Raw genomic sequence first — 12,120 nt, 5'->3', positions numbered from 1 at the left:
GGAAATGTCCTATCATTCATTAGTTTTACTGTCATGTAAAAGTAACAGCAGCTACTTAAATACAAGCCAACTTCTAATAATCTCACCTGCAGTGGCCACAGGACAAAGTGTATTCTCATGTGGCTCTCAGGGAATCGCACAGCTGGCTCCAGTCTGCCTAATCCTCACGAGGTAAGAAAGCATTGCACCTGAGGCAGGCCCGCTTCCTGAAGAGTCTGTGCATACTCGTCTTCGCTCAAGCGGGCTCCAGCCCTCATGAGAAAGGTGAGCTTGAGCAGGTCATGTACTCCTTCAGGACCCCCGTGACTTTCTCTATGAAGGGGGGATAAAAATGCTTACATCAAGTGCTGGTTGGCAGATTAAGAAGAGTGCTAGAGGGTTTAGGGCAGAGAAAATATTCTGTATGTTACAGTAGTGGAGACATGTCATTATACTTTTGTTAAAACCCATAGACGGTACAACACCAAGGATAAACCCTAATGTAGACTCTGGGCTCTGGCTGATTATGATGTGTCAATGTAGATTCATTGACTGTAACATCTGATGGGGGATGTTGGTAATGGGGAGACTGTGCATCAAAAACTGCTCTGAAGGGCTTCCCTGGTGGCACAGTGGTTGAGAGTCTGCCTGCCAGTGCAGGGGACACGGGTTCGAGCCCTGGTCCGGGAGGACCCCACATGCCACAGAGCGACTAGGCCCGTGAGCCACAATTACTGAGCCTGCGCGTCTGGAGCCTGTGCTCCAACAGGAGAGGCCGCGATAGTGAGAGGCCCGCGCACCGCGATGAAGAGTGACCCCCGCTTGCCGCAACTGGAGAAAGCCCTCGCGCAGAAAGGAAGACCCAGCACAGCCATAAATAAATAAATAAATAAATAAAAATTTTTTTTAAAAAACTGCTCTAAAAAAAATAGTCTATTTTCTTTTAATTAAGGGAGGGGGGGGGAACTGAAAATAATGCCCAGCACGTAACAACCACTCATTAGCTACAACTGTTCTACTACCATTATTGTTATTATTGTCTTGTCACTACTATGGCCCACTAGGGGGCCACATTCCTGGAGAGATGCTACCCTGAGCTGCTTTGGGTACTTACAAGATGGCATCTGCCTCTTCTGGCTGTCTCCAAGATGAGCCCACCTTGGGCCAAAGCAGTACCACCATGCGGAGAGCTCCTCTGTGGCTCTTCCTCCTACTCGTCTGCCAGTCTGCCATGCTTATTTCCTTACATTTTTCCCTTCATGCTTCATTGCTTGGTTTGTTGAGTTTTACACAGCACACAACTATTTGACTAGAAAACCTAAACCAAGGGCCTTTAAGCTGTATCAGAGGTATGTTATTTGGCCAACAGAAGTTTTTTAGAAATTCAAATTGAGTGCCTTTAGACTGGGCATGTCAACTCTACTTAGCCACAGGCCCCACTATTCCACACTACTTTCCTCCAGGTCACCTCTCACATCTGTGTGACACACTTGGTTCCTGCAGACATCTGACTTTCCTACCCCTGACATAAATTCTGTGTGAGTCTAGCACAATTTCCCAACTGATAATGCCTTCTTATCAAATGTTAGGATGGGAAAGGGGTGTATTGCGGGAGACTAAGTTCACAGCCCCTGGAGTTTCAGAGTCTAGTTCAGTCCACTTCTATAAACACTTATTTAGCACCCCCTCTGTGCTAGGCACAGGAGATACAGAACTGATTTCTTGGCCTCAGGAGCCAGCCACTAGAGATTCTGGCTAGGAAATGAGATTGGGTAGCAGGGAGAAGGGAAACTGACACCTCTGGTACCACACCGAAAGGCACTGGATTCACTGTGTCTTCCCTCCTCTGCCCTCGAGAGCTTTTTGGAAGGGCAGCTCTCAGAATACATCCCACCCCCAGCTGAAGGAGGGGCTCCCATATTCCTGCATCCTTATGCAGCTTCAAGTGGAGAAGCGGCCTCTCTCCCCAGAGCCCACAGACCCAGTCTCCCCTCGGTCCCCAGTGTTCAGGCCATCACACCAGAATCCAAGAGTCTTGACAAGGCTCAACAACAGCCTTCAGCCTCCTGCTTCCCAGTTTCAGCTACAGTGAAAAATCTCAGGGAGCTGGACCACAGTCTGGGATATATCCTACAGGTGCACCTGCAGGATTCAGTTTCTAAGATCCCAACATCCAGGACTATTCTGCAGGATTTACTGGAGTCACTGACTTGGAGCAAAATCATTTTAGGAACATTTAGTTGTTAATTCCAGCCCACTATTATTAAAGACGTCATAATAAGTTGCTGATAAGAAAACGAAGTCAATCCAAGGAAATCTCAAATAGGATCCAGCCAAAAATAGAAGAAAGATCTGTCTCCAAATCTAAATTATTTCACCAGTAAACCTTTAGGACAAATAACTTTCAAGGTCAGCTCTTTGGTGTAAAACAGTTGTCTGTAAGAATAAAATAACAGAGGTGCAGAATGTTAAGAGGAGGAGTGGGGAGATGGCAACTGGAGGAACCGGTTATCAACAGAAGCAGGACTGGAATCCATCCCCCAGCCCCAAGCCCGGTGCTCTTGGCTGTGCCCTCTTTAATGAGATGTGTTTCTCCTGAAAGAAAATACACAGTCGTTTGCCCATGCTAAATGTTTAATAAATGTGCAGAATTTAATTGAAATGACTATTAAAGAAATGAAATAGGTTTACAACATGAATATTAGTAAGCACAATGAAAGCCTTCTAATTTTTAATAGACTTGAATTCTGTAAACATCTACGGTGGGAGGGGGGTAGGTTTGCAATCAAGCAGACTTGGGGTTAACTTTGGCTTCTTAAACCCCCCTTTCCTTGTCTGCAAAGCAGGATTGACAATGCCTGCCTTTCAGTATCTGGCCAGCCATCAGTACATCAGAACATCAGTACCTTATTCTCTCTCTCTCTCTCTCTCCCTCTCTCCCTCTCTCTCTTTCCCTCTCTCCCTCTCTCTCACACACACACACGCACACACGCGCACACACACACACACACACACACACACACAGAGTAGGCACTTTAAAACTGTGACTTCTCCGTGACACCCTTGCCAACCTGGATTTTTAGGAACCTCCCGCTCCCTCTGACCAGCCCACTCCTGTGCATGGTTACACCCTCCCCTCCTTCTCCAGGATGCTGCCCCCAGCCCCACACCCAGTCCACAGCTCTGCTCATATTGTCTGGTTCTCCTTTTGTGACTCAGTTCACCATGGCCTTGCCCAGCACGGAGAGACCATGTGTATATACAGCAGAAATTCTCAGCACACTCCAAGGGTACGGTCCTATTGCCTCCCTTCCCTCCTGCTGGCTTCAGCCTCACTCAACGGCAGACTCAGAGCACATTTAAATCCCAACATAAATATTTATTGAATGACATTGACTGGTGTCTGAGCAAGGCTGTTGCAGGCATTTCCCACCTCTCAGTCCAGTCACCAATCAGCCCACAGTGCCCCACAGGCCAGCCTGGTGATGGGCAAGGCTCAGCTTGACATGTTGATACAACTGGGGGCATCCTCCATGTACCTGTCTATCCATCCGCTTCTTCATTCATTCCCCAAGTAGCTGTGGAGTACCAGTTTCGTGCCAGCTGCATTCAGGGGATGCACTTATACACAAGATCCAGGGATAGAGAAGGTAGGTGTGTCAGGAAAGCCTCTCATAAACATTATAGCAGAGCTTGCTAAAGCCCAGTCTCCAGCGACAGGCTGTACCCCTGGAGAGGATCCCTGCTGCCCAAGGCTGCCCCCCAGTCCCACAGCCGTGTGGCCCAGAATCCCAGCCAGAGAGACTGAGCCCAGCTGCTGCAGAAGGGCAGCTGAAGCAGGGATGGATGAGGCCTCAGCTTTGCCGGGGAGGTGGAGGGCCCCAGCAGAGCTTCCCTGATGCCATCCTGTAGCTCCAACATTCCTCTTCTCCTTCACCTCTTACTCCTCCAACAGATGCTCACAGAGAACCATGTTTGTGCCAGCCTTACACTGTGGGCAAGAGAAAAGAGATGTCTTTTCTTTCCCTGTGCTTAAACCTTTTAATATCGTTTATTTGTGTGATTTTTTTTTTACTAACATTATCTCCCCAAGTAGACTAAATGCCACAAAGTTAGAGAACAGGTCAGAGTGGGTTCATCATGATATTCTTAAGCCCTTAGCCCAATGCCTGGCACCTAATAGACATGAAAGAAAGAACGCATAAGAATAAAACGAGATCTAGGGGCTCAAGTCCAGGAGGACATAGGCATGAACAGAGCATTTGGCAATCAACGCCTCTCCCTTCAAGTGCTGGGCCGTGTCCTTCGATGCTCCCTGGGACAAGTCAGGACAAAAATAAGTACATGAATCAAGGGGCAATCAATCGTCTCCTCTCTCCTGTATCTCTTACTAAATGTTGCTGAGGGCCTTCGAACAGTTACAAGCAGTCACCTCCAAGATGGTCACAAGCAAATCAGACACTCTGTCCAGTCTTACAGGATGAAAGCACTCTCCTGGGCTGTTTTGTCCAGTCTTACAGGATGAAAGCACTCTCCTGGGCTGTTTTGCCTGACTCTACTCACAAACCATTCTAGAGCCTTCTCTCTGCCCACTCCACAGCCTGCAGTATAGAATGCACATGGTGTTTCATGTCCGAAATCCCTGGTGGTTCTTTCCAGCTCCTGGGTCCTCTCAGCTTTTTGAACATTATCTTCCCCATCTGCAACAGAGAAATGATTCCCATCTCAGAAGAAGTACCTTATGAAATGGTAAAAGGCTCCGCAGATTTGGTGGTGGAGGTTAGCCTGCGTGAGCTCCCTTTCATAAAACTAAAGAGGGGTGAGGGTGGGGAATGGGTAATAGCCCTTCCACTTTCGCATTCTCTCTCTCTCTCTCTCTCTCTGTCCCTCTCCCTATGCTAAATTCTGTCCTATCCAAGGGATGCCTATCTCCTTCCCTCTCTGCTGTAACTCTCCCAAGAGTGTCTGCGTGGGCTCGGGCTCTGACCTCTCACCACCTTCACCCTTTTAACCAAGAAATAGTGTTTGGATGTGGGGAGGTATGAGTGAAGAATGGGGGAAGAGGAGGAGACCCTCATTTTTTACTTTCTGAAGGGGTGGCCACCTGGCTATTGCGGTGAAAATTTTTTTGCTCAATCAGAATTGATATTGGCTTTGTTTCATTTTCTTTAAAATGTGAAAACGATTGTATGGAACACAACTGATCAAGGTCCATGTCCTGCCCCTTTGTAACACTGGGTACCTCACACAATGATGATTTCTATCTGACATCTGAAGGCATCTGAATTTACAAACCCTGGACAGATTTTTTTAAAGTGGTAGGTTTATGGCTGACGTTGCTTTTTTTCTGCTCCTCAGAAAAAGTTGTCTAAAGGAAAAATCAATCAATCAATGAATTAAATGTTAAGATATTTCTAAAAAGCACACAGAGCAATGAAATTAAAAACATCCACAATCTCACAACCTAAGAGAACATGAGGATGTGCACTCTAGTATGGTGGCCCTGCTCCGTGAGGTGGCAGGGCTCCCTTCAGTCTGCTTTCTCCACCATCCCTCGATGAGGCCCTGTCCTCATGGCCCAAGAGGACCCCTCTCCACGTCTGCCTTACAGCCACCAGGGAGAGTAGAGAAGGAGGGTGGGTGGCACACCCTTCACTGGAGGGCACAGCCCTTCCAGCATCTGGAAGGTGCACATGTTACCTCTGCTCTCGTCCCCTTGGCCAAGACTGTGGCTACACCCAGCTGTTAGGGAGGCATCCGTGTGCCCAGAGAAATATCGCAGGGTCTGTTATCACTGGAGAAAGGAGAGTGGATATTGGGAGACAACTGTCAGTATCTGTCACAGTGCTGTTTCATTTGGGGGACTCTTGTGGAACATTCATACAGCCGTTGTTATTCTCTTAAGATACATTTTCAGTATTCTCTTATTGATCAAACAATAAGCATACTGAAGATTCCCGAGAGTCATTTGTACTTCTTCCCAATTCTGTGAAAGCCCATGCCCACGTGCATATTTTTCTTTTTGGCTTCCCTTCCACTTTGAACAACATTCAGCTCTCCATTCTTTAACAAGGGGACCAGCCTGCACGGGTAGTAGACGTCAGTGGGCATAACCCCCAAATGAAAACCACATCTGTAACGCAAATCCCACAGGCCAGCGTCAGCCCCCTCTAGTCGCGGGTGGCCACATTGGAGCCAATCAGGGTCTCAGGGACAGTCCAGAAAGTCAGATACTGCCGGTGAGAACCCACGGACCATGGGACAAAGGTCTGGATGGAAGCCCCTGATCCCCCAAACAGACCCTTGCGAGGCTGGCTGGGGAGAGAGGTCACAATCAGGAAACCCGAAGCCAGAGGACACTGGGGTGGGGACAGGAAGGCGGTGGGGGCAGCTCCTGGGACAGGCATGAGATCAGGGCTTTCTTTCCCAGGCTGAGGAGGAAGATGGTCAGGAGGTCAAACACCAGGGGAGTCAATACGCTAGGCCGCTGGCTGATTTCTCCCTAAGGCAGGGACATCTGGCAGCGGTCCTCAGGACTCCCTGAACCCACTCACCACTCCTCCACCACCGGGGGCTGCCACCAGCAGACGGGGCACTCTGCTTACACCCCTACAGAGTGGCCATACATCCTGGTTCACAGGTCAGTACTGCAGACTCCATGAAAATGTAAGCCCAGATTAAGAGGAGAACACAGGGAGTGGGAGGAAGGCAGGAAGGGAAAACCCTAGGCAACCCCATCTTGGGGAGCAGAAAAGGGGATGGGGGATGGCTCTGTGTGTGTCCCCAGTTCTCCCAGCCCAATTTCCTCAGACTGGGCTGGCAAAGTGTTACCAACCGACTATGCAACTTCTGAGATTGCTGCTGTTATCCTGATGTCCCATGGAGCCCCCCAACCCAGAGTCGCCCCCATTGATTTAAGCCGGAGCCAAAAACTGCCACCAGGTGGCACCAAACTGCAAAGACAGTAGCTCCTTCCTCTTCAGCTCAAAATCCTGTACAGACAGCTTCACGTGCACAACTGGAGCCCCGGCTGATTTATCTGTATGTTGCCTGCTCCCACCGAGGCCCTGGCACAGAGTGAGGGCTCAGAATATGTGAATGTCTTCTGGTTTCAGGATGGACAGGTGGAAGGATGGAGCTGATTCCCACTGCAGGAGCTGGACACATCTTCTCCTTCAAGTGGGCACTGCAGATGAAGCTGCGGGTGCACCCCGGGCCTCACACGTAGCTCCAGCTCAAGAACAGGACTTCCCAGCTGCCTCTGCCTCTGGCTCCATCTGGGTCCACAGCCTGGAGAGAGGGTCTTTATTATACAAACTGGTGGTCTACCTCCATGCCAGGGGGTGAAGAGCAAGAGGTCGCTGGGGGTGTCCTAATGGGGCATCTCACCTGGGACGATCAGAGAAGCCCCTCCTGTACCCAGTCCCCACCCCAGCCTGGCCAGCCATCTTACCACCCTCTTCCTGGCTCTTCTCTCTGCCTGGGAAGTCTTTGTCAACTACAAATTGGTATTTTCCACTGACACTTGCCATCTACCTCTACAAGGATTAAATCATGCGCTGCTGCAGCTGCTGACTTTCAACACCCCCTGAAAGGAGCTCAGGTGGAGAGCAGAAATGAGGTACTCTGTGCTCTGGGAAAAACTGGCAGAACAGGTCTTCAGATAGTTAGATATTTTCAGGAGCCACTTTTATGAGCCCAATTCTTGTATCTCCTCATATCTAGAAAAGCACTAAAATCCTTCATGGTGACAACTGCTCCTCGTGACTAGCAGTAACCTTCACTAGACTAGCAGAAAATTTCACAAAAAATATGTGCTTGATTACATGTATTCCCCCTTCACCAAAATCACATATATGCTGACCTTCCCCCCTTGCCTCTTTGGAGCAGTTTCTAAGAGCTATCTGGGATGCTGTCTCTGGGCTGCAGTCCTCATTTTGCCACAAATAAAACTTAACTGGCAACTCCCACGCTGTGCATTTTTTTCAAGTCGACACCTTCAAGCCTCTGGCCCTCACATCATCTATTCCCACCTCCAAGTCATCTCTTCAAGAGAAGACTCCCAGGGCTACCACAGCCCCACTCTTCCCACACCCCCCAACTCTCTGCTCTTCTCCTGCTTTAATTTCCTTTTTAGCTGTCAACACCTTCTCGCGTGTTTTATTGGTCCACCTCCCTGCTACCATGCAAGCTCAGTGGAGCAAGCCAGTGTCCAGAACAGCACCTGGAACACAGCATTCTGCTGACCCAACAAACTCCAGCTCCTCCCCTAGCTGGACCAGTTTCTGGCAGCCCCTGGTCCCCTCCCCCACCCCAGCCAGGACTCCCACCACCAGGGAGGGTTCATTACCCCTGAGAAGTGCATCTTTGCACGACAAAGGCAACTTCCCCTTAATTACTCTGCTGATTGTAAGTCTTGAAGTCCTAGATCTGCACCACCACCATTGCAAACCTCATTCCCTTATGAAGTCCAAGATAAACAAATCTAATATATTTTGTTTTAATTATCGTTGTTTAATGAGCCATAACTAAACTATGGTGAGGGTGCATGAAAGGAGATCATTTAGGGGAGGCACCAGTGCGGAGCTGCTGGTGAGTGAGAGTCTTACCTGCTCTCATCTGCTGTCAGCCGGCTGCCTCTCTGTGCCCAGAAACCCATCACTCACTCATCCCTCCCTGCTTCTGGCTACTCTACTCTTTGTTGTGGTGCGCGGGCTTCTCATTGTGGTGGCTTCTCTTGTTGCGGAGCATGGGCTCTAGGCACGTGGGCTCAGTAGTTGTGGCTCGCGGACTCTAGAGCTCAGGCTCAGTAGCTGTGGCGCACGGGCTTAGTTGCTCCGCGGCATGTGGGATCTTCCCAGACCAGGGCTCGAACCCGTGTCCCCTGCATTGGCAGGTGGATTCTTAACCACTGCACCACCAGGGAAGCCCAGCAGGCAACTTTTAAAATCATTTCTGACAGTCTGATAAGCCACACACAAAAAAGGCATCTTGCTTTTTTTTTTTTTCATTTTTATGGGGTTAAACAGTTTACTGTACATATATTGCTTCTACTGTACTGTATTTCTTTGGGGTTTTGGGGGTGGGGGCTTGTTTATTTTCCTGTTGGAGGGTTCATGATTCCTACTGGAGGATCAATGATTTGTAAGAGCTTTAAATGCAAAAAGAGTTCACTCTTCTGTTTGTCATCTGTGTTGCAAATGTTTTTCTTAGTTTATTGTGTGGCAGTGTCTGTGTGTCTACCCAGGACAATCCCACCCCCTCTGGGCTTTCGCCTGGATGAGGCGGGGTTGTCCCCCCACTGCCCTCGTGATGAGTCAGGCGGAGGCAGAGCCCTCATTCCTCAGTCGGGCGCTGGTTGTCTGGTTTCCCAGAAAGGGAAACCCCTCCTCCCCAGCCCCCAGGAGGACCCCAATCTTGCCTACATCAGCCCCATCACTTCCCCTCCATCCTGCACGCCCACATCCCTGTTTTTCCAGACACTTCCTCTATTCTAGTCTTACATTTAGGATCCTGGATCCGTCGAATCTTTGTTTCTGCTTAGGAGGGGACTAGAGAAGGAAAAGACAGCCCTGGGACACCCGTGAGAGAATTCAGGGGAAAGGAACTATCCAGAAAACCACACAGATGAGCCTGAAGGCTCCCTGCACGACAGCTTGTCTTCCTTGTCGTGTTCACGGAAAGCTTTCTAAACTAGGGGCCAGTCTAGGAGCAGGAAGAGTAAGCGCTGCTTTCAGCATCTGCCCTCCCTCAAAGGAGTGTTTGATGGAGGAATTTGGGGAGGCAGTGTCAGCTGCAGAGAAGGTGGGGGGACCTTGGAAACAGCCAAGGCCTCAGGCAACACTCAGCTCTGCAGAGCCACAGCCCATCACCCACAAGCTGCCCCCGACCGTTCAGAGAGCCGGGGCGCTGGGAACAAGGCACAGCTGCCCCCTTGCACAGGATTTCCTGGCTCAGCCTGACCCTGGTCCTTGGCACACAAAAACCTGGAGGGGTACAGGGGCACGAGGAGCCTTGTCTGGTCCCCCACTACAGCCAGAGGATTATTTGCAGAAAATGAGTATTGGGGGTGCTTTCATCTATTCAATCAACAAACTGTTGCCAGGCTAGAGGGGCCCAGACACGCCCAGAGGCGTCCTGCTGTCAGGGCACCTCCACAGTAAAGCAGCAGAAGGCTCTGCAGATCTACAGAATCTGTTCCCATTTTGCTCTGCAGACAGCCAGTGTTCCCATAGACTCATGCATGCCTCTGCAGTTGGGTTTTTCCTGCAAAATGATAAGCTTCTGTCTGCGATGGGGATACTGATGGTTGGGAGCTGGGGGGCCCATGGGCCAGGGTCTCTGATTGCCAAGCCACTCTGCAGGCCCCAGCCCCACAGAAGGTATGAGAGGAGGGTGAAACCACAGAGCCGTGGAGGGACTGAGCTGGGGCAGGACGAGGCAGTGTCAGTCCGCGCCAGCTCCATCACGATGGACTGATGGAAAAAACAGCCAGGACGGGAACCCGGGTCCGTGGGCTCAGGAGTCATGCCACGAGTGGAGCCTGAGCAGCTTCGTGCTGGCTGGGCAGGCAGGACCCTGCGGGGAAAAGTGATTGGGAGAGAGGGGTGCGGCCGAGCCCAGGGAGGGCTGGGGAAGGACTCTGAATGCAGCCTCTACTCCCTCTGGGCCAGTGGCCAGCACACCCATGCTTTGGTCCTGCTCATCTGGGACTTTGACTATATTCTCAGCGTGCAAAGGGCTGGGACCTGACTGCTTTCCTCTCTGATGCCTCCCGTGCCCGTCAGAGGGGCCCGTGACACCCGGCGCACTGTCAACCAAGCCCTCACCCACTCAGGCGGAGCGTGAAGCTGTCCTCACCATTGGGCAGGGCTGGCTAGACCCCCGGGGGCTCCTTGCCCTGCTGTTGGTGTAGATGACAAGCAAGGCGTTCCCGTTCTCTTTCCTGTCCGCTTTCCGTCGATCTTGCCATAGCTGTCCTTCTGCGGCATACCCACGTTCTTTGTGGTCAGGACCAGAAAGCTCCTGGCCAAGGCCTTCCTCTGGATCCAGACAGACACCCGGAGACAGCAGGGTCCCAACAGGTAGGAATCAAACAGGATGGCCCTGCGACCGCACCACCTGGGTCCAAACTCTGGGTCTTATTAGCTGAATGGTTTTTTTCCCCCAATGGTTAGCATTTAATGGGAACTTTCTATGTGCCAGGCACTTGATATTTTGCATTATCTGAAACCAATCTTCACAGTAGTTTCATGAAGTAGGCGCTATATTTATCCCCGTTTTACATATAAAGAATCTGAGACTTAGAAATAAGATGTGTTGAGATAGAAATAAGATGTGTTGAGATAAGTAAATTTCTTTAATATGCACCAGTTCTCCTTAAGACAAACCAGATGAGCAAGTCATGTTTTACTGCCTAAGCAGACCCAAGCCAGTGCATGTTTTTAATGGAAAGACAATCCCAATAAACATTTTATCTTTGAATATTAGCAATGGAAGAGACCTTACATTTCATTCAGTGCCACAACCCACACCCCAGATTAAGAAAGTAGAGATCAGCATCCCTGGTCACCATCACAGACTTGAGTTACTGCAGCACCAAAGAGCCCTGCCCCACCAAATGGCCTTTTGTGCCTCAGTTTCCCCATCTGTACAATGGCAACAAGAATGGTATAAATCTCATAGGCTTGCTGAGAATATTAAATTCCTTTGACTTGATATGAATGAGCTATTTTTCTTAGCCCAAGCCAACTTCCCCACAAGCTGGGCATTCCCAGCATTCAGTGTTTTGGGGGGACGCCAAAGTGCCCCTTGGTGTTCAAAACCAAGTCCAGTACAATGTGGTCTGGGGTTTTCCTGAGTTCATTCATTTATTTCCCACCTTCGCAATGTGATACAACAAATTCAGTGCATAATATTGACTTCATATTTTTCTATACATCACATCACTTTGGTAACCCAAAATTTATTTTAAATAATCACTTTAAAGCACTATTATAAACCCAGTATCTTTGTGTTCCTGAGGATAGACTGAAAATAAATATGGAATACAAATGATACGCCAATAGCAATGAGCACATACAGTGTTTGGTTTTTCAGTACCATTGCCCACTAAAACAGGAGTCAGGCTCGCAAATGCTA

This window comes from Balaenoptera musculus, chromosome 16 (assembly GCF_009873245.2).
Source record: "Balaenoptera musculus isolate JJ_BM4_2016_0621 chromosome 16, mBalMus1.pri.v3, whole genome shotgun sequence".
Taxonomy (NCBI): Eukaryota; Metazoa; Chordata; class Mammalia; order Artiodactyla; family Balaenopteridae; genus Balaenoptera; species Balaenoptera musculus.
Note: the sequence above shows the minus strand (reverse complement) of the source record.